Source organism: Parasteatoda tepidariorum, chromosome 10 (genome assembly GCF_982258835.1).
Source record: "Parasteatoda tepidariorum strain Cologne lab strain chromosome 10, Ptep-v5.0, whole genome shotgun sequence".
NCBI lineage: Eukaryota > Metazoa > Arthropoda > Arachnida > Araneae > Theridiidae > Parasteatoda > Parasteatoda tepidariorum.
In genome coordinates, this window is record NC_141764.1 from 34,649,207 (window position 1) to 34,669,527 (window position 20,321).

General features: G+C 28.4%; 1 long non-coding RNA gene across 2 annotated transcripts; it reads right to left on the reverse strand.

The window, feature by feature from the left end:
* Positions 1-1,455: 1,455 nt before the first annotated feature.
* Positions 1,456-19,015, reverse strand: LOC122270170 (uncharacterized). Of its 2 annotated transcripts, none has more exons than XR_011637529.1 (2): positions 18,624-18,927; positions 1,456-1,769 (listed from the first exon to the last, which is right to left on the reverse strand). It is a non-coding gene; the product is annotated as an uncharacterized LOC122270170 (long non-coding RNA). The 2 variants fall into 2 exon arrangements; XR_011637530.2 differs by lacking the exon at positions 1,456-1,769 and adding an exon at positions 8,027-8,757 and having other exon boundaries at positions 18,624-19,015.
* Between the last annotated feature and the right edge of the window lie 1,306 nt (positions 19,016-20,321).

A 20,321-nucleotide genomic window follows, 5' to 3' on the forward strand; every position in this document is an offset into this window, starting at 1 on the left:
CTGAATAAAAACTGTTTTCTCTTAAATTTACTTTTTAGTTTAGTATCTTTTACTACTCTGTAGTAATGAGAACTATAATTTTCAAAACCAGAACTACCAGCTGAGAACTAGCAGCATTATCAACTGAATGGTTTAAATACCGCATATTTTGGGTTTAATTACCAGAATTAGATTTCTTTTTACAAGAAATGTAAGAAATTTAATTACCATACCATATAGTATGATATCTATCTATTTCTCTCTCTCTCACTCTATATATATATATATATATATATATTTACTGTATATATATATATATATATATATATATATATATATATATATATATATATATATATATATATATATATATATATATATATATTTACTGTATATATATATATATATATATATATATATATATATATATATATATATATATATATATATATATATATATATATATATATATATATATATTTAAAAGTTGAGTTTATTAGATATCATATATTAGATGGAACTGTTTGGGCTTTTTTGCTATGTGTATCAAATTATGTTTACCGTTTTTAATTGATACGGTTATAATGGATTTTAATAAAATATTTGACAAAAGTGATTGAAAAGACACATAAAAATTGAATCCTATGCATTGTTTTAAGCCGAATGAGATTAAAACCAAGTCGATAGTATTATTAGCTTCAAAATTAGTTTGGGAGTTTCCTTTACTTTATTCAGTTATTTTTTAAGAAATTGTTACAGTGCAGTTAAGAAAGGATATCTATTTGATTAACAGCTGACGATTAAAATATCTGTTTCTCGTATTTGTGCAAAATAACGTAATTTTAAGTTTTAATGGAAAAAAATAAACATTATGTATTTATTATCTTCAAAACCAATTGAAGCATATTATGTGCAATAAGGATTCAGCATTATTTTTACTGCCATATCTCTCATGTCTATTAATTTTTTCACATTTTTTTTAAAGATCTTAGGGGCGTCTTCTAAAAATCTGACATTACTGGAAAAAGAGGAATAAACTTTTCTTGTGACTTGACTGCGTCTTTTCAAAACAGAATTAAGTGTGTTGAAACTGACAGCCATTGTTGTTGTGGTATTATTTGGAAATCGTTACTGTTTAATTAAGAAAATACGTAATTAATGAAATTAATTAATAATCCAAACTAATCAGTCACTTATGAAATTAATTAATGAAATTAATTAATAGTCCAAACTAATCAGTCACTTATGAAATTAATTAATGAAATTAATTAATGAAATTATTTAATGAAATTAATTAATGAAATTTATTAATAATCCAAAATAATCAGTTTCTTCAATCCTGAAATTTTGTAATCCGAACTAATCAGTCATTAATGAATGAAATGAATTAATAACTGATTAGTTCGGATTACGAAATTTTTAAGTTCGCATAATAATACAGTTTCGAAGTACTTAAATGAAACAGTAAACATAATGTGTAATTTATTTCTTTTTATTCAAAACAAGCTACCAAACCAATGTAGCATACTAGTAGTGGTACGGTAAGGAGCCATCACTATTGTCGTCGTCGTATCTTTCATGTCTTTTGGTATTTGAGCTCCATCTCTGACTGTTTTCTGAAAATCCCGGGAAATCTTATAAAAATCTGACATGACCTTCATGATTTTGGAAAAGGAGAACTTAACTTCTCTTGTTATTCGGTTGCTTCTTTCCACAATAGGATTAGCAGTGGCGAAACTTAGGAGGATTCCAAACACCAAAATCGCAATTAGTTTTTGTTTCGTATCCATCTGTAATAAAAAAGAAGTAACAAACGTTTTACCATAAGAATATTTGCAAAGCTTAGTAAAATAAAAAGTACAAAATGACATTAAAACAAATGAAATTAGGTTTGATAAGAGGTTGTGCTCATCTGTATATAATATGGTCATTTGCAATTCTTTTCTGTCCGTTCTGTCAGTTTTCTGCTATATGAAACCCATACTTCGAAGGCATTGCTTTCGCATAAAGTAACGTTTTTGAGCAAATAATATGCTATTCTTATCGGTTGTGAGTTTGTAATAGTTATTTATGACCTGTAGTCTGAAAAACTAAAATTTTTTGTAGTTAAATACAAGTATTGTATTACAAATGTAGTTAGCTATGCAAAAGTAGTACAATTATTTAAAAAAAAATGTACAATCAATTTTCTACTTAACTATTTTTAGGTGGGGGGATTCAATTTACACTCATGTACACAATTAAAAGAAAAATGCATATTGAAAGAATGCATAAAGGAAATTTGCATATTGAAAAATATTTAAAATTCGTGAAAATGGTTTAGAAAAATAAATTAGCTGGTTTATTTTTTATTAATGATTTCTTTCATCCTTACATTTATTAAGACTTTCATAGCATTAAATGTCAAATTTAACTCACTGGCGGTTTAGCAAAAAAGGGCAAAATTGGGAGCATGTTTCCCGCCTATACGCTATTCCTCTATACATTAACATGCAAAAACCAATTTTGCTAAGCGAAGAAGACTGCTGGTTTGTTAAATTGATTAGGTCAATTTAATTGAAAAAAAAATATCAAAGACTTTCTCATTACGTTCGTTGATGGATTTCTGTAAGATTTGCACCAATTTGATTCGAAAAAATGACTTGTGTTTGAAACTTGTTTCCTTACTAAGCCAATGTTGAACGTAGTTGCAAGAAATTGCTACATCTAGTAGCTTTTTGCGTTACGCTATTTACTACATTACTGTTTTCAAAAGGAAGCGCATTACACTACAAACTAATGACTACAGTAATTTCATTACTTGTAGTGAATTAATTCCGAACAGTGTTCATGACTGTACAGTTAATTTTTTCCATATTCAACCAAGACTCCCTAGATAATTTTGAAAAAGGATCAAAATGTTAAAAAAGCTTGTAGCTTTAAAATTTTAACATTCAAAAATTTACTCCAACACTACATTGTTTGAGCTCCTAATAACATTCTGATTTTAATGATTTGATAATTGTAACATTCTGGTATAATTTTCCTACTGCATAGTAATGACATTTCTGTTAAAAATGTTTGTTTATACGTGGTAAGCATATGTTTAGCGTGTTCAGCAAAGCTTTACGTTTTATAACATTCTGGTTGTTTGATGATCATGTTTTTTCCCTCAGCGTATACGCAAAAAATGTAGCCACATTTGGAAAAGAAATAATAACAAAAAATAATAAAAAAGTAATAACAAAAATAATAACAAAATACATTTATAAAAAAATGACAACAAAATATAATAAATAAAGTTAAAAAATAATGACCAAAGTTAAAAAATGGCAACAAAATTTAAAAAATAATAAAAGAAAATAAATATTTGCATCAAGAACAAGAGAAACTAAACTAAAATTAAAGTTACTAAACTTGAGAAATAAAAATAAAGTTTTTCTTCGAATTGACGATATTTTAAGTGAAGGCAAAAAAGCTGCAAAGAAATCCCTTAAAAATGTAATGGGTGAATGTATTTTGTAAACAGCTGCCTACTGCTGTTATACTTAGTCTCGATATTTATTTAAATGTCACTTAAAAAATCCTTGAACAAAATTATTTACTCAAGAAGTTCCATATTGTGTTAAGTATATTTTTTCATGCGAAACTTATTAACTACTCTACTTATTAATAAATTATGTGACTTACATCATCCCTCGTAACCATAATAGTTATCCTCTTATTGTCTAGATTTATATCTCCATATGAATTCTCAAAAATAAGACGTTTTAAGTTTATCGAATATTCCTAAATTGATCAAATGCGTTTAATTTGCGAGAGTTTCAATACAATTAAAGAAATAAGCTGGTATTTATATTGCCAGAAGTTATATGAAATTTTCCAATTGATAATAGGCTATAAATTAAACATTTTACTATCGTAAATATATGGCATATAAACACCAGCTGAATTATTATAATATTATAAATACGTATCATATAAATATTAGCTAAATTATACACGGAGAAATAAAATTCTGGTAAAATTACCCTACGTGTATGGTAATGACATTTATGGTAAAAACCATAGTAATAAAGTAAGTAAGTAAACAAAGTTCTAGTAATGAAACCAAAATATACGGTGCTTAAACCATTCATACGGTAATTTTTCCGTTCGGATTGTAACGGTTTACCAGAAATTCTAAATTTTCCAAATTATAGTTCGTATTACCATACATTTAATGAAAAATACAAAACTGAAAAGTAAATGCAGAATAAATTTTTATGCTATACTGTAGGGTATAATGACAAAATTACCCAATTTTACCTTAGCTACTGTCAAACAGCATTACAGTAAAACCATATTTTATTGTTAATTTTACATAGGCCATTACAAAAGCATTTTTGTAAAATTGTTTGTCCCCTTTGGTGTTCCCATAGAGCCAAAAACAAGATAAATCTTACCATATTCTGATAGTCTCGAAAATTAAAGTTTCTTAAATATCAGCTAAATTTTTAATATTATGAATTCATATGATATCAAATGTTCAAAACAAAATTCGGAATTATATAACCTGATGATCAACTGCATAACTTTTCAGAAATGCAATTAGTCATATCTAAATTTAAATAAAAAATGCTTGCTACAATCAACTACGCAATTAAAATTCCTCTTATTTCACTGTTCATTGTGCAAATTGCTTTTCAATGCAAAGCTTCAAAGTAAAATATCTAGATTTTAAATCTTATTTAAAAATTGCTTGAAATCTTTGTTGACACAGTACATATTTATGCATAAATCTCGATAAAATATGTGCTATGTAGCATCCATAATGAAGTAGTTTCCATTTTTGCTTTAATAATTTTTGCGATGATTTATGACAAGCTACAAGGAAATTTGTGCATAAAATCAATATTAAACTTCATAAAAATGAAGTAGAGAATATAGATGAAACGTGTAAGTACTCTGATCAAATGACGATGAAAATATCTTTAAATACAATAAAGGAATATTTTCTAGTCAAATCTGTATATAATCTTTGGCGTATTTAAACTTGATTTCGAAGATGCAATTTCAGATTATTTTTATATTCATTCGAAATGTTCGACGCAGATTGTTTTATGCTATTAGAACTAAGTAAAATTTTATATAGAATTGCAAATTGGATTAATCCTTGATCATTGATTGAGAAAGTATTAATAAATTTGGTTAAGCAGTAACCTAAAAAGTTACTTTTTTACCTATATAAAGGCTACTTTTTTACCTTAGAAGGTATTTTTTTTCAAATTTTCTTTTTTTTTATCACAATAGTTAAATTTAATTTTGAAGTCACAGACATGGGACTAGAAATCCAAAATTGTTTCGTTCATTTCATTTCTTCTGTGTCTGTTTGTTTTTTGTCTTCATTTACTGCTTTGTATTTAATTGGGGTTTTTTAATGAAAAAAAACATGTTAGTGAGAAACTTATTAACTTTACTAGTCTATCATTTTTAATTTGATCTTCATCAAATTGTTCTGCGGTCAGATGAAATTGAATTTTGTTCTTCAGGGTTTTTAGTAGGATAAAAAAACAAATTTTTTTAAAGGGCAAATATTTGGCTAAGATCAATTATTTTGAAACTTTTTTATTTTATCAGTTATAAAACATTTTTGTAATTTCAAAAATGGGAATTGAAATCTAGCCTTATTTGAACCACTTCAAATTATAAACTGCAAATAAATAATGGAATAAATAAATAAACAAACCAACAACAACTATTATAGTCTTTACTAGTTTATTTGCCAGTATTTAGTTGCTCAATTATCAAAATTCATTGCAAAATTTTTGGAACACAAATAGCATAGTAAATATATTTACATTCTTTTACGCCTTTTGAAAGCATATTTTGATAGAAATATAAAACTTTATTGTCGTCTCATTTACTTTATATAAGGAAAAGCTAGGAGAGATTGCTCCCGAGTAGGAGAGGGGGAATGAGTACAACACATTCGCTGCGATTCCGGGTACACTGTTAGGAATTTCTCGGTAAATGGTTTGATAACAATTCATTTAATTGTTATTTTACCCTAATCAAACAAAACAGTCAACTAACCATCAATAAGTATTCAAGTCGCATGCGAACAGTATTCAAACTGTTTACTGAGAAAAAAAAACGTTTATTAAATGTTTTTACCTAATACAGTTAAGCAACTAGAATTTTATCACACCAACTGAGCTCACCTAATGAAGCCACTTAGTTTCTTGTAACTACATAGATATCATAGCCAATAAGGCTAATCTCTCAGTCTATTGACTGACAGAACAGGAGTTCGAGTTCCAGTGTTCACACTACAATATATTGTCTGTTCTCTTCAACACATGAAGAGCTTCCAGTGTACTGCACTCCCCAATTCGTGTCCTTCACTCTCCAATGCCCATAACCCAGCTCTTATGTCCAGTTAAATGTCTTTGTTACTGTTTTGAATCCATGTTAGTTGAAAATGGTTGAAACACCGTATAGCTTTGTAATCATAATTTTTTAACCACACTAGTTGTCTAAATCCGTAAATGTCAAAAAAGTTCTTTTCCGTAAACTTTACGGTTAATTAGATGGACAGATTGCAACTGGTTATTTTACCATAATTTCAGAATGAAAATTCTAATAGTGTATTTGCACAGGAGCAGTATTGCAGTCTATATTTGGATGAGTAAGTTGATTACTTCGAGCGTACAATATAAGAGAAAGCTATTTTATATTGTTTTACCAAAGCAAGTCTGGATTTTCATTGCTTTTCCTCTTATTTTATAGGGAATGCTAGATGTGTAAGAGATGTGACAATTAAACTATTTCTCGCAAGCTGTGGACCATGATTAAAAGTGAGTACACAGATGCATATTGGTACATAGTTTCAAGAATTGGAGTTATTTAAATAAAAGGCAGAACCATCTCTCCTATCCAAGCTGAAGAGTTTGCGCGTTTGCTACTTAAGAGAAATGGCGAGCATTGCTCATATGCTAGGACATATGTGGAATATTTCCTCCTCTGGGAAAGATTACGCAAGCTGAGAAAAAAACCACGGTCAAAACAACCAGAATATGATTCAATTTACCATGTTTGATACAATTTACCACAATTTACCATGTTATGATACAATTTACCATGTTTCGGGCTCTATGGTTACACCAAAAAAGCTCGGCAATTTTTACTGAAGCGCTTTGATAATGATTTTGGTAAAATTACTTACAAAATATGGTTTTCTAATGAGCTATAAAATTTGGTGAACCGTTCTAGAGAAACTACTAAATGAACAGTTTAAATACTATAAATTTTTTTTTTAATTTACTAGATATACATATTTTTTAAGCAGAAATGTCTTTGCTATACAGTGCGGTAATTGTACCTGAATTTTATTTTCTCGGTTCACAAAAAAAAGAAAAAGAATCCGGACAAAATATGTCGGCTTTCCAAAGGTCGCCAATCCTCTTAAGAAAGAGTTAATATTTTTCTGATCCTAATTTTTTTTTAAAATAATTAATTATTTTCTTTTTTCTGGTTCTATAATAAAGTTGAAATATTGACTTTTAATGGAATGATATTTATTTACATAATCCTTATAACAATTTTATTTAAGTGCAATTAATATTTTTAACGTTTTAATTGTAGCTATTATTGATAAGAATGATCTATCCTACCCCTAAGTGCAATCTCTTCAACTCCCCCCCCCCTGTTAGAATGTGAGACAGAGCTTTCTTGGTTTTATTACAGATAATGTTTAAAATTAAAGCATAACAGCAAAATAATGAGGAAAATGACTAAAAACAAATGCAGTCAACATTATTAATAGTTAATTTAGCTAAATATTATTTCTTTTATTAGTTTGCACAATTGCGCGCAAGCTTCCTCAGCTTTACTTTTTTTCATATGGATTGTACTATGGCACAATAGAATAAATAATTTACAAGTAATCCTCTCTTGTTGTGAGAATTACTTTTAAGATATCCGTCGTAAGAAACTCAACATTTAAGGCATCCAACGCAATATTATTTGTACTACTAAATATGCAATAAACAATTGTATTAAAACTGCACGTACTGAGCTCTTCATGTTTTATTTTTGAGAAAGTAAAGTCAATTAATTTTCTTATTTTCTAAATAAAAATCCAATCCAGTCAAAAAATATTTTATAATTGTATAGGGTAACAAACTTGGTTCTTGAAACATTGTTTGCATCTTTTTTCTCCAAATAAGAATAATTCAATTGCAATAATTCGATTCGAGGAAGTTTTTGCTGTCCGTATTGTCATCAAAAATGTAATTATTTGCACAGTAGAACATCCATTTGAAAATCAATTTTATCTGTAGTTTTATTTATTGAGTTTCTTTTGTTTTTGGTGTAAAAGAAACAGAGTTAAATCAAAACCTGTTCCTATATTCCAGATTAGAGTCCAATCCAGCTCAGCAAATACCTAGTAGTAGTATAGGGTAGCATTACAGTATTTGCCAGTTCATTTGCAATAAAATTTCCGATTTCACCAGGCAAACTGAGCCCGAAATTAACAGTTTCCTGAATCCTATCTAATAGATTTTGAGTGACGCGATAAGGAGCTGATGTGATGGCTGTTAATGTATTCCTGATGTTTCCCATGAGCTGCATTCCATCTCTCAGAGCTTTATTGAAATCTTTAGCCGTTTGATAAAAATCTTTGACAAGTGTGAGTGTTTTAGAAAGTGACAGAGTCGCCGCTCGGTTGCTTCGCTTCAGAGTGGGAAGAGCAAGGACACAATTAAATAGCAAACCATCAATGATGATCAAAGCAAACAATAATTTCAAGTTCATCTGAAAACAAGTTGAGTTTGTATTGCATCATGTGAGAAATATTTCTTTGCACACAAAAAATAAATAAATGAAATAGAAAAAAAAAATATTAAAATTTTTGTCAACAGAGTAGCAAATCATCAATGAGTTGTTTGTATTGTTTTTTTGTATTATTTGAAAAACATTACTTTGAACAGAAAAAGTAAATTAAAAATGTATATTTACACAAAATGTTTCGTCAGCAAAATAGCAAACCGTAAATGATGAGTTGTTTGTATTACATCATATAAAAAAATACTTTGCAAAAAATAAATAAGAAAAAAAATTGAAATATCAAATTTTTTGTCATCTTATTAGCAAACCAAGTTTGTATTCTATCATGTGAAAAACATCACTTTGTTTAAAAAAATAAAAAATAATATGAAATCGAAAAAATTATTTATACAACATTTTTTGACAGAAAAGAAAACAAACCAACAATGATGAGTTTGTATTAAGTCATGTGAAAAATATTACTTTTTCTTGCACATGAAAAATGAACAAATGAAACAGAAAAAAAGTATTTATACAATATAAAAAGTATTTATACAATGTAAAAAGTATTTATGTAATATTTTCTGTTAGTAAAATAGCAAACTATCAATGTTGAGTTTGTATTGCATGAAATGAAAAACATGACTTTTGCACAAAAAATAATAATGAATATATAAATATAAAAAAAATACGAAATGTTTCTGTCTTACCAGCTAGATATCAATGATGAGTTTGTATTGTATCATGTGAAAAACATTACTTTGCACACACAAAATAAACAAATGAAAGCGAAGAATATATACAATATTTTTTGTTAATAAAATAGAGAACTATTAATGTTGAGTTTGTATTGTATCATGTAAAAAACCTGACTTTGCCCCAAAAAAAGTTGAAATAAAGAAAGTGTTTTTCACAAAATTCAGCAAAATAGCAAACCACCAATGAGGATTGAAACCAGCACTTATTTGAAATTCATCTGAAAACAAATTTAGTCGGTATTTCACTTTCTAAAAACTAATTTACGCAAAAAATTAACAAATGAATAATAAAAATATTTATACGAAAATCCTTGCTAGCAATTTTATTTAGTTTTTATTTCAGTAAACCGTTGACCATGGCTTACTATTAACAGAAACAACAAAAAACTATTGTTCAAAAACTGCTGTGCGATATCTTGACCGTCTGTCAAAGCTTATTAATTAACCGAAGTGAAAAGTTATCAAATCTATTTTACCATTAAACTCAAGTTTACCCATAAAAATTTTGAATACTGAATAACAATATTAAATTTGAAACAAAATGCTGTAATGGCAGTATACTTTTCAGAACATTCAGCCAAGAAATTACGACATTGTTTTATTTGTAGATTTTGATGAAATATTGCATAGATAACGCTTTTCATTTTAAATTTCAACCAATTAACTTCTATTGACTCTATATTTTCACATGACATCACGCTATGTAATTTTTGTTAGAATTTTTTACACGAATAAATATAAAATTTAATACAGATTTTTATCATTGTATGATAATTATTTTTTCACTTAAATTGATTTTTTTCATCACCTGATTTGGATTTTTTCATGCACATTGAATCTGTCAAAAAAATTTTTTTAAGAATAATTTATAAAATATTTGAGAGATCTACATGTCTCCAAAGTTTTTTTTTACAAAAATAAATAAATTTTCGCAAATATAATCGCACTTAAAATCGCTAATATTCATACGAAAAAATAAAGAATCTAGTTACTTACAAATAAGTTTATTTTTTCTCCTTTTTAAATTATAACATTGTTATTAATTACATCATTAAATGAGTCATAATTGTTTTATGCATACAATTATAAACTAATTAATAAAAATGGTTCAAGATAAAAATTAAAATCCAAAATTTTTGTGAACATAAATATTTTTTTATTTGGTTGTAACTCTAAACAAGTTATATAGGTAACATAATATAAAATTATAATAAATTAAACCATTAGTTTTTACAAGTATTCAAGTTATTCCTTTTAAAGATTAGCAGTTGACCTAAAATATTGCAAGTTATTAAGTATGCAAAATATTTGAAACAATAAATAATGGATGTAATTTGAGTTTTTTGTACAGCTTATAAAGTATTTTTGAAAGAGATCTAAGATGATAGTTTTTCGTTTTTACTAATATCTTACATATGCTTTAAAATTTCTTCATACAGGAAACTGAAACTACACCCCTTATTTATTACTAGATATCTTTACATGAAATTATATTTGTTGGTTCTTATGAAGTTTAACTAAAAACTTTCAAATCCATGTAAGATGCTAATAATAAATAAAGAACAAGAAAAGAGTTTCTTCTATATATTGAAACAGAATTACATTTTTAAATACATTATGTTTGCGTATTAGATTTTATCAAACGATATTGGGTGTAATTAAAAAAAAACATTGTTCATAGAATAGACAACAACGAATAACTCAGAGAATTTATTAAAAGCATAAGATGCATACACTTAAGTTAAATAAAATTCTTTAGATTTTCATCAACTTTTACTAATTACAAATAGTTTATAGATTTCAGGTATAATTTATAAGTAATCAAATCTTAGGCTTAAGAGACTGTTAGGCCTAAGACAATATTCAGGAAGGAACATAAAATAATGACATGCAATATTTAGACAATAATGTAATGTAATAACAGACTGCAATATTTGGTGAGAAGCGTCTTTTGACTTTTTTCATTAAAATTATTATCATGAAAACATAATTCTAAAACGAAACAGCATCAAAAGTTTTATATTCATGTATAGGAAATATTCATATATTGTCATGTGTGGTTGTAAAATAAATATTTTTTTTCGAGTTCATATCAATTTTTATTTATTACATTTAATCTACTTTTGTTTATTTCATTTCTGTTCATTAATACAAGTTTCAATAACAATCGAAGTTTGGTGAGAAGTCAATTTAGAACACTTCTTGAAGCTTTGTAGGGAAATATTTGTCAACGTATTACATTATTTTACTTGGTTACTGATTAGAAAAATTTTGAGTTTTTCGGATATCTTAAGCAACCATATTTACAAGACTATTAGCGGTGCGAAATGGAGCCAGCGCTATGGTCATTGCTGTATTAGCGATATTGATTGGTATTTGAAGTCCATCCTTTGCAGTTTTGTACATATGTCCAGCTGTATTATAAAAATCTGTTGAAATTTTGAGCAGTTTGAAAAGAGGAAGTGTTTCCCTTGAAACTCGGTTGCTTCTTTTCAATGCAGGACTAGCATTAATACAGCTGAGAATTATTCCTGAGGCGATTATTGAAAAGGAAATCATTAGCATCTTCATCTGAAAACAATTTAATTACTTGAGATAGTTGAAATGCAATATCGTGCTCTTAACTATTTACAAATTAATTGTTTGAATGTTACCATTTGAATTTAAGTTAATTTTATTATTATAATGTACACTGTTTGAAATTTCGCTAAAAAACGGTTAAATAAAAGTTTGTTTAATTAATTTTAGGCTATTCAAACAAAATAGTCAAATACTCATAAATAAGATGGTATTTGAACAGTTAGCTACACTGGTCGACGAAATTAAGAGATGGAAGGCATTTTCCCAAATATCTCAAAAAATACCGAATATAAATAAATGAAATTTGGTATGGATATAGCTTATTCCATGATAATAAAGTATGCAAAAAAAATGGAAGTGCCATTCACTGGCAAGACCTATTGCCAATAAATCCAATGTAGTCTGAACTTAAGGATAAAATATGACAACAAAAGTGAGGCTTGTACAGTGTGTGTTGCCTCTAGTATGGTGTATGGTTGCCCCTGACAGACAGACAGCATGCACAACGAGTATGCATGCTCTTAATAAGGGAGTTAAGGAGGACTTGTGGAAGACCCTCCCATTCTTCCACCAGAGCAATTTTTAACTCCAGAATGGTTCTGGGGGGAGGTTGGCGCATCGCAATAGCTCTCCCAAGAGCATCCCAAGCATGTTTAATAGGATTCAGGTCAGGGGATTTGGCTGGCCAATCCTTTCGTTGAATATCCTCGCTTTCCAGATATTCATCAACCATGAGAGCCCTATGTGGTCGCGCATTGTCGTCCATAAAAATGAACTCAGGGCCAACAGCGCCCCTGAAAAGACGCACAGAGGGCTCTAGAACCTCCTGCTTGTATCTCTGGGCATTCACGGAATCATTGTCAAACGCATGGAACGGTGTGCTTGACAATGAATCCAGAATTATATCGCACCAACTAAGCTCTTTTAATAAAGTTACTTATTTTCTTGCAGCTGGGTACTGCCAATAGTCAGTACCCAGCTGCAAGAAAATAATCTGTCAGTCTCATGACCGACTGAACGGGGCTTCGAGTCTCAACGCTGACATCGCAGTATTTCCTTTATTTCCTTCCAAACATGAAGAGTTTCCAGTGTCCTGCAGTCCCCAATTTGTGTCCTGCACCTTTAAATGCTCATTACAATTACAAAATAACATTTTCAAGTAATTGATACATTTATTATATTTATTAAACTTTAAATATTTTTTTTCCAGATATATTATAAATTTTCATCTAATTTCTAATAAGGAATTTGAAAATATTTTTGTACGTTAAATAATCTAGGCAACTTATTTTGATAAAAAAAGGTATCAAATTTGTTGTGAAATAATTCTTCTTTTGACATTTTTTGATGAAATTCTAAGCAGATTCTAAAATTTTGTGCTAGATTTCTCTTACTCTATCGAAGCTGGAATTTTCTATTGATAAAAAAACACACAAAAATATCGCGTGTTTTATTTTTTAAATTAAATCAGTGATAATTTTATCTTCTTATGAAACGTCTAGAATATCGTAAACTTTCCCTTCTACTCCACTGTTTAGAAAGAAATAACTTGGACGAAATTTTGACACCAAATATTCATATTACTAGTATATTGAACACTCATTTTGGAAGGTGTTATACTTTTATGGTTGCAAATGTTCCCTGGAAATCAAAATTGGACATTCAAACCAGTTTCTGCTCCAACAGTCAGAGTTGAAGACACTCAAAATGGGCCAAAAATAGTTTTTGAGACTTAGTTACACCACGAGAAAGGCCGCATTATTCTCCCGGTTGAATCCGAAGTTTTTTCCGTTGTTAGATTCCTCCTGGAGACAAAAATTTGAGTTAAACCTCAGAATTTTTTGTATCATCTGGAGCAAGGAGCGAAACTAAATATCAGTCGGTGAGTAGCGACTCATAAAAATAATTTATAACATGTTTACAGCTATCCCAGAAAGTATATAACCTTACGGCAACCTTGTGTCTGAGTTTTCTCTTTATTGTCACGAAAATGTTTGCACTAAAAACCTTTTTTCAAGAAAGCAAAAATATTGCAGTTGTAAACCTTTCATCCTAAAAGGATCAAAAATTGTTTTTTTTAAAGTTTTTTTAAAAAGCATTGTCACTTAGGTACACAATGACGTTTTCAGCTGACGTCACACTAGCAAAAGGATCAAATTGCATTATCCATTAAAATTTCATGACAAGATGGATTTTAGCTGAGCATACGAGACTTGGCGAGAAGAAACCTTATTATTACCTAAATTTAAGATTATTTTCACCTTAAAACTAGCTTTATTCAAGGATTTTTTCACGCTTGAAAACCCTAAGACAACCATGATTTAAGGCTTTTATATAGAAGGTTGTTTTCAAAAGTTTTGGATTAGGGTAATGCGCGTAGAATAGAGCAGTTTGTAATGCATCTCGCTTTAAGATTAGAAGGTTTACACGTAAACCGCATAAAAGCCTTTCTTCGATCTTACATTGAAGGGTTTTTGCTAAGCGAAAATAAAACCTTATTTCGATATCTGGGTATCTATATAGAAATTTCACATTAGTTTCACAACACAAATATATAGTTTTAAAGGATACAGATTCCATAATATAAAACTATTATTTTTTAAAGGAGAAAAATAGTATTTTCGAATAGTATTTATTTAATAATTTAGATTAGGTAGAGTACGGTACACCGTAAGCAAAGGGTTAAATGATTTTTCACGCTTGAAAACCCTGAATAACCTCAATATGAGGTTTTTATATTGAAGATTGTTTTCTAAGGTTTCGGATTAGGGTAATTTGCGTAGAATAGATCAGATTGTTACAGATCCGTTTTAAGGTTAGAAGAGGTTTACACGTAAACTGCCTTACAAATCTTTTTAAGTTTACAGTAAAAGGTTTTTGCTGAGTGGAAAAAAACCTTATTTTGCTATCTGGGTATACTTCTAGGGTAATGACGGTCACTTTAAAAATTGTTAGCTATGTTTTCCTGTTGATTAGAAGTATAGTTGAAATATATTAATAAATATTAAAATTATGGTGTGATATGTGGCTAAGTTATCTGTTTGTCACTCAGAGAAAATATTTTGAAAATAAAAAAATATGCTGTATTTCCCTAAATATATTGATTAGAAAAATTTTCCTCTTATAAAGATAAATTTGAGAGATATTAAACAGGTTTTTTATTTTTAAATTATATTGTTTACATTGAATAGTACTCTCAATACAAATGCCAAGAAATAAAAGAAACATGATTTGTTCATTGGTTGAACTTCTAGATACAAAGCAGTACTGTGATGATCAATCCTTTACAAAAAATTAAGGTTTATTTGAGGTTGTTTCGAGGGATCACGGTTGTTTTGAGGTTTATTTGAGGTTGTTTCGAGGGATCACGGTTGTTTTGAGGTTTATTGGAAGTTGAATTCAAACTTCTCAAGGTGTATGCAGTTGTTTTATTCCCACTTGAGGATGTTTTGAAGTTGATAGAAATCAACCTTACAGCAACCAACTTAGAGAGATTGTTTTTGAGCTGCACATTTGATTTTTTCAAAATTCCAAGAAAATAAATATGTTTGAGATGTGAATAATTTCACCGATATCAACAAAAACTACTGCTGAACTATATATGAGATTGATTTAGTGAGGTGCAAATGAGATTGAAGTTGAGGGTTATTGATGAAGTTATTTTAGGTGCGAAACATATCCTCATTTTCTACCTCAGGTGTATATTTTTACATCTTTCAATCTCAAAACAACCTCAAAAACAATTTAGCTTCTTTTAAGGAGTAGATTTTGAATTAAGTACTATTATAAAGGATTTGGACAAAAAACTCTGACCAACATTTTACATAGTTGGCAAAGTTATTGACTAGTTCGTCCAGTTAATTTACCTTTAATATAAATAAAAAATTTTTTAACTGAAACTTTTAAACTAATTCTTTGAACATTAGGCACTACTGGAAAAACTGAAATTATATATTATTTTTTATTTTACCGAGAAGAAGGTTGCGTTCTTTATAAATGCTGAAAGAGAAGCGTAACGTATAGAAACGTAACAATTTCCAGATTTCAATGACTTTTTTTAAAAAATTTTTTCCATGGCAATATGAAAAGCCAATGATGCAGACTTATAACCACTTCATAAAACATTTCAGTAAAGTAGGTTCAACAATAAAAGTGACCGCAAATATAAACTACGGCATAAATACTTAAATTGCAAACTACAAAATGTTTGAAAAAGTGTTTTAAATGCATGCATGAACCATACATATGTTGTAAATAATAAATAATGAAGCCATGTAGAATGAAATATAATTACTCAATAAATGATTTTAAAAAACAAACAGCTTCTCAAATTCTTTAGATTACTACTCTTAAACACCTCTATTACTATTATTTATCACGCATTCATATATTTATACACCATGGGTAGTTATTAGAAAAGATTTGGAACTATTTAGGCAGACTGAGAGAAAAAGTATGGTCAAAACTACCAGAATATAGTCCTTTGGTTATGATTTTGATAAAATTAACTATCAAATACTGTTTCATGATCTGTGATAAAATTTGGTAAATGTGGTTAAGTTTGGTAAATTTATCATGATATCTTAGAGAGTGGCATAAAAGCTATTTATTCGGATAAATTTATTTTCCAGTAAAGTAGCTTTTTCTAAATGTGTGGTAATAAGAACTGCAGCTTGAGTTTCGGCAAACCGTTACCATATGAATGGAACAATTGCCAAATGAATGGGTCAAACACTGTACATTTTGTTTTTATTAACGGTAATTATGTATTTTAAATTTTTTTTAACAGAAATGTCTTTACCATATAGTACAGTAATTTTACTAAAATTTTTTCTCCGTGCAAAAATATTTCATTTAAATAATATTAAGCTTTTTTTAAAAACTAAGCATTGTATGTTACTTAGTAAATTTAATTCGAAGACGTTCTAAGAATTTACTTTATAAAGTAAATTCGTAGAATTATTCCAAATTTGCCTTATTAAAATAAAATTGTAGTCCATGTTAATGCTCCAATTTCCCACGGTTTGTTTAGTACTCGTCAAAAAAGTGAATGAAATAAACGAATAATGAACCTTGTGGTGCAGCCGACATTTCTAATACAAAAGCGTTATATTTTGGCAACAATCAGTTTGCTAAAATATACAAAAAAGTTGTTCGCATACTTTATTGCTTAAATCGGCAGGAAAAAACTACACTATTACTTGGGCAACGCTCTTAATTAATTTGAAACATAGAAGTATATTAATACCAATATTACTACATAGAAGCAATAGTAACACTGAGAAAAAAGTATGGTTAAAACAAGCAGAATATATTAAAATGTATGACTCTGTGGGAACACCAAAGAGTTCGGTAATTCTAACCGGAGAGCTTTGGCAATGATTATGGTGAAATTAACAATAATATATGGTTTTATAATGTTTGATATAATTTGGTCATGATACCTTAGAGCAGTGATTCTCAACCTTTTTTTGGGGGGCGGCATACTTTGAACGATTTCGAAATTTGACGGCACACAATGAAACAAATTAGTTTAAAAGTTGTTTACTTTCCTATAATAGACTGCGTTAAATAGTTTGTGATATTAATTTTGAATGCGAAATAAAATAATATGTACTACAAAAGCACATTTATTAAGGGATTAACTGTATTTCTTTCGACTAATTTTTTATTAGTTAGTAACGGTTATTTATTTTTTTGCTAGTTATTAATTGTTAGCTTGTTTTCTATAGCTATTAAATAATATTTTTTTGTGATTTCTTGTAAACTAATTATTTTGCAGATTATTAATTGTTAGCTTAATTTTTTGTTAGTTATCCTTTGTTAATTTACTTTTATAAATATTAATTGCATAGCTTACTTTAATGATTAGCTTTAATTTCCGTTTGAAAGTTAACATTTAGTTTGGTTTCCTTTGCTAATTAATAATTTTAATAATCATTAAATTTCCTACTTATTTCAACATTTTTTAAAATTGTCAAAGACAATTTAAACACTTCCTTCTTATTTTAACTTATTTTAGGATGATCAGAGACAAGACAATGTATATATATATACACTTTTCTTTAATTTAAACTTTACTCGTAATAAAAAAAAGCATTATAATTTTTACTGTATCATTTCTTGTATTTGGCGGCACATTTTAAAAATTTATCAGCACACAAAAGTGCCGCTGCACAGTGGTTGAGAATCATTGTCTTAGAGTATGGTACAAAAACCAGCAATGCGTTTAAGTTAAATTTTTTATTACGTGATTTTTACTATATGCATGGAAGTAAGAACTGTAATTTTGAAAACCAGAATATGATGGGAAATTTTTTTAAATGAATGGCTTAAATATTGTGGTTTTATTAACCAGATTTATGGTTCTTTTTTTTAACCCGAAATTTCAGCAGCATACAGTACGGTAATTTCATCAGAGTTTTTTTCTCAATGAGAAAACTAATGCCCATAATAATAATCTATACTAAAATACTTTTCGAATAAATTCGCAATAAAAATTTAAAGGATACTTACTTTAGGGATATATTTTAATTTCTGCGCATCGTTTTTGGAAGCAATTGTAGACCAGATTATGGTTCGTTAGGAAAAGGAAACGCCTTGTTCATGGCCTTGAATTATAAAATGATGTCCATATTGATGACAAAGCAGTATTCTTGCAAAACTCAAATTTATTCAATAGTTTCAAAATCTTGATTTACCGACACAAATCTCAAATTTGAGTTTTTTTAGGAACCTAATTTTAACTTTTGTACTTTAGAATTGCTGAGTTATGTCACAGAAATTGTGTCGTTTTTCAATTTTAATTATAAAGATACGTCATTACCTAGTTTGAATGCCGTGAAGCTAAAAATGGATTCAAGGTACCTAAAAAAATACAGAAAGTTTTTATTGGATAACGTCAGTGATGAATAATACAGAATTAGAAAAATTACATTGCTTAAATGAACTTGAAAAAAATGCTGAATAACTTTGCTTAAGATAAGAATCTTTGCAAGTCTTCCTATTTAATTTTATTCATCCATTTGTCAACGGATAAGAATGATAAATAATCTTCTTTCGTTTCAAATATTTGAAATTCTGCAAGAAGTTTAATAAATAAATTGTTTCGGAATTATATAAGTATTTTCAGAAACACTTCTACCTTTTATTTAACTAAATATTTGATATTTTTATCATATAAACAAATTCTTCAATTAATGTTTCCAAACAACTATCAGAAATTATGATTTAACTTAACTGTTTTTGATAATGAGAGTTCTAGTTCTTATATAAATAATGTAATATATTAGTAGTTGTTATTAACCACTAAATCTTGTTTTTTTTTCTTCTGGTCGTATGCCTATTTAGGCAGTGGGGGTGTGATTGGTCCTGTTTTTCAGTGGCGCCATCTATGGCCACGCCATTCACACAACCCGTTAATAGGGCAGGCCACATTCACACACAAAGGAGAAGGGACATAGAACACAGAGAGAGAGAGAAACATTCATGCCTTGCCCGGGATTTGAACCCAGGACCTTTCGGATGCAAGGACAGTTCCCTGCCCCCTACACAGGCCGGTCGGCACTAAATCTTGTTATTTTCTGTATTTAATAAATTAATGAGAAGAAAGTAAATAACGACAATTAATTTTACTAAATTTTTGTCAACAGTAAACCCTCAAATGAAATTGTTTTTTTGAATTAGGAAGAGGGTGCCACCAGGGTGTTCCATAAAGATCACCCTTAATATATATTTTTAGAATCCTTGTCAAATGTGATGACATTTGGGCTCACAAATTGATATTCAAATGAAGAAGAAATAAAAAAAAACAATATCGAACTCTGGCTATTCTCAATTAATAAAAGTGGGTGAACTTAATGAAAAAATCCTGTTTGATTTTCTGTTAAAATTTTGCAGTTTCTTGAATAATCGATTTCCTTCTTCTCTTGAATCTTCAATTCTTTGGAGGATTCTTCTTTTGAATAATCGATCCTTTGTATTTCTTTTTCCTTATACTTTATTTATTGAGTGAAAAAAATTGGGAAAAAAAAGGAAATAATTGCCTGAACTTATAAACAGAACACATTTTAAATATTGAATATTTGTTTAACTTTTCTTAAAGTATCTTTTCAGATATTTTATTTTATTTTTATCTGTCGTTGAACAGCCGACCCAATTTTGGGTTAACGACTACTAATGTTTCGCGAATGAATTTTCAATTATCAGACATGA